This window comes from Miscanthus floridulus, chromosome 9 (genome assembly GCF_019320115.1).
Source record: "Miscanthus floridulus cultivar M001 chromosome 9, ASM1932011v1, whole genome shotgun sequence".
In the NCBI taxonomy this organism is placed as follows: Eukaryota; Viridiplantae; Streptophyta; class Magnoliopsida; order Poales; family Poaceae; genus Miscanthus; species Miscanthus floridulus.
In genome coordinates, this window is record NC_089588.1 from 79,557,899 (window position 1) to 79,561,755 (window position 3,857).

Below are 3,857 nucleotides of genomic sequence, written 5' to 3' on the forward strand. Positions count from 1 at the left end.
GGATACATCGTTTCCGAATGCGGCATCAAGGCCAATCCTGAAAAAATTCACGGCCATCTCCAACATGGGCCCTATACGCAACGTCAAGGGCGTACAAAGGCTCACTGGCTATTTGGCCACCCTGAGCCTGTTCATCTCCCGGCTAGGCGAGCGGGGGATGCCTCTCTACAAGCTTCTCAAAAAGACAAACGTGTTTGTCTAAACTGAGGAAGCATAGCATGCTTTGGAGAGCCTCAAAGCGTCATGACATCGGCCCCAATCCACATTGCTCTTGAACGGGGAGAACCCCTCTTCCTCTATGTTGCGGCAAGCAACCACGTGGTGAGCGCTGCCCTAGTCATTGAAAGGGAGGAGCCGGGACACCACCTTAAGGTCCAACGACTTGTATACTTCGTCGGGGAGGTACTCACCGACACCAAGGTTTGGTACCCCTAGGCGCAAAAACTTCTATATGCCATGCTGATGGTGACTTAGAAGCTCCTACACTACTTCACCGACCATGAAGTCTCGGTCATTGCTTCATACCCGCCGGGCGACATCATCCGCAACCGTGACGCCGCAGGATGAATCTCCATGTAGGCACTTGAGCTAATGGGCCACAACATCAGGTATATCCCTCGCACTGCTATCAAGTCTCAGACTCTCATGGACTTTGTCGCTGAATGGACAGAGGTCCAGCTCCCGACCCTAGACGTCACCCATGAGTACCAGACGATGTACTTCGACGGGTCTGTAATGGCGCCCGGCTTAGGGGCTGGAGTGGTTCTGATCTCGCTAGATGGGAGCAGGCTCCGCTACATGATCCGCCTCCATTTTTTGGCCTCAAACAACACCATGGAATACGAGGCCCTCATCAACGGACTGCACATTGCCGTTGAGCTTGGCGCCACGCTGCTGTACGTCCACGGCGACTCAGAGTTGGTTGTTGACCAAGTCATGAAGGAGTCCTCTTGCAAAAGCCCCCTCATAGCAGCATACTGCCAGGAGGTATGCAAGGTCGAGGACAAATTCCAGGGGATGAAACTGCATTATGTCCCCCAAAAGGACAACGATGCTGTCGATTTTCTCGCAAAATTGGCTGCCAGGTGGGTTCCATCTCTTGATGGGGTCTTCATCAACGACCTTCACGAGCCGTCTGCCCGCATCCTAGAAGGTCCTATCTAGACACACCCAGATGCCAATCTAGCGCTCAGGGGCTCCGACCTCGGTGCCTCCATGACGACGTCGCCCACCGACATTGTCGTGGTAGCACTCGATCAAGCCGACTGGCGAGCGTCGCTACTTGCCTACCTCCTCGAGGAGGTTCTCCCACCCAAAAGGACTGAAGCATGATGAATCGCTCAAAGCACCAAGATGTTCATCGCATTTGGTAATGAACTTCACAAACGAAGTCCGTCGGGAGTACTCATGAAGTGCGTCCCAATCGACCAAGGGAAACAGCTCCTCCTCGAGGTCCATGTCGGAATCTACGGACATCATGCGACCCCGAGGTTGTTGGTCAGAAAAACCTTTCACCAAGGTTTTTACTAGCCCACTACACTGCGAGATGTAGAGGAGGTCGTCCACAGGTGTGTGGGATGTCAGTCTACGCTCGGCAAACTCATTTGCCGGCACAGGAGCTCCAAACCATCCCCATCACCTGGCCATTTGCGGTTTGGGGCCTCAACATGGTAGGACCCCTCAAAAAGGGGCCAGGCGGCTTCACTCACCTACTCAGTGGTGGATAAATTCACCAAGTGGATAGAGGCGAAGCCCATCACCAACATTCACTCGGAAGAAGCGGTCAAGTTCTTCCTTAACATCATCTACCGTTTCGGTGTTCCTAACTGTATCATCACTGACCATGGAACTAACTTCACTAGAAAGAAGTTCCTGGACTTCTATGATGGATATGACATCAGGATCGACTAGGCCTTGATCGGACATCCACGTACTAATGGTCATGTTGAGCAGGCCAATGGCATGGTCCTCCAAGGACTCAAGCCACGCATCTTCGACCAACTCAATAAGTACGCTAGGTGATGGGTCATAGAGGTCCCAGTGATCCTCTAGAGCCTGAGAACGACCCCAAACTGATCCACATGGTTCACACCCTTCTTCCTAGCCTATGGAGCTGAAGCAGTATTGCCCTCCGACCTCGATCACGGCGCCCCAAGAGTGAAGGCCTTCGACCAAGACCGAGCCATAGAGGCTCAGCAGGACGCGGTCGACCTGCTTAAGGAGGCTTGTGAATGACCATCATCCACTCCACTCGCTACCAGCAAACTCTCTGTAGGTACCATGAAAGAAAAATCAGGGGAAGGATCCTCGAGGTCAGAGATCTCGTGCTCCGGAGAACCCAATCAACCAAGGAGAAACATAAACTCTATCCACCATGGGAAGGTCCCTATACGGTGACCAAGGTGATCCGATCGGGTGCCTATCGACTGAAGGACGATGACGACACCATTCTCACCAACACTTGGAACATCAAACAATTACGTCATTTCTTCCCCTAAAAATTCGGTCTTACCGATTTCTTTCATTCAATGTTTGCTCCTACAAGCACCCTAGCCCAAACACTTTTGGCCTGGGTCGCTCGGGGGCTCCACGAGGGTGCGATACCACCTCTTTTTTACTATCATATAGTAATACTTTTCACCCAAATGAAAGGGCGTCGCCCGAGCAAAAGGGCATTCTGTTCCTTTGATTACCCTATGTGACTTATGTTTTAAACTCCTGACCAATCACACCCCACCATGACCTACAGTTATAAGCAACTGAGCCTCACGGGCCACACCCGGGTTCTTAAGGTTGTAGCCTATGGGTCAAACGGGCAGGTGTGAAAAAGAAAGGATAAAAAACAATGCTACGCTAGGATAAAAACAAAGAACGGATGGGACATGCTTACCCTTATAAGTGATTCTATCACAAAACGAAACTGATGTATTCATGAATACAAACAATTGTTCACATAGGGGCTCCCCCATGAACTTATCCTTTACATTTGCTGACTGTTTCTGCCCTAAATTCTATTATGGCCACCCGGTGGCATCGGCTGACGACGCGACCAATGAAGATAAGGGCTGCTTGCTCTCCGATGGGGCGACGTTCGGTTCGGTCGGAGTTGGGACGACGCTCGCTTCTGACCCGGCCTCCACTCCATCCATAGGATGGATGATGTATTCTTGATGCACGCCTTTAGCCACGCTCGTATGGCGAGCCTCCATCACCCACTGCGCGGAGACTTGCTTGGTAACCATCCGTGCGTATGGCACCAAGCTCTCCCTGAGCGCATGGATGGCATCCATGCTCCAGCCGTCAGTGTACCCCCTATAGATGGCAACGAAGTCTAGGCTTGGGTGGTGCGTTGCCACTGAGGTTAGCACCCCTGACGTCCTGTAGAACATGCCGTCGGAGATGGGCGCCCGAACCTTGTTTGGGACCTCCACCAGCTGGACGGTGGGTGTGGTGGTGCTTGGCGCTGACCCAAACACCTCCGAAACAACGACTTGGGTGACGTTGCAGATCTAGTCAAGCTCCCCCTCGAGAGCACGTCACTCTTCAAGGGACTTGGCTAGTGCCTCCGTGCTTTGACCAATCGCCGCCTTGGCTGTCTCCACCTCCCGCTCTAGAGATCCAATTCTTCCGCCCAGTTCTAGAAAAAGGACGACTAGCTCAGAAGCAAAGGAAAAGAAAAACCAAGGCATCAACCAAAGGTGTAACAGGTACATACCGAGGCGGGTGTTCTTAAGGGTGGAGAGTCCTTCCTCCTGTCGGGTCACCTTCTCGAGCAGCCGAGCGTTCGACTCCTCCACCCCAAGCACTTGCCCCCGGAGCACGAGCACTTCCCGGTCAACCTCCGACTAGGCCTTCCG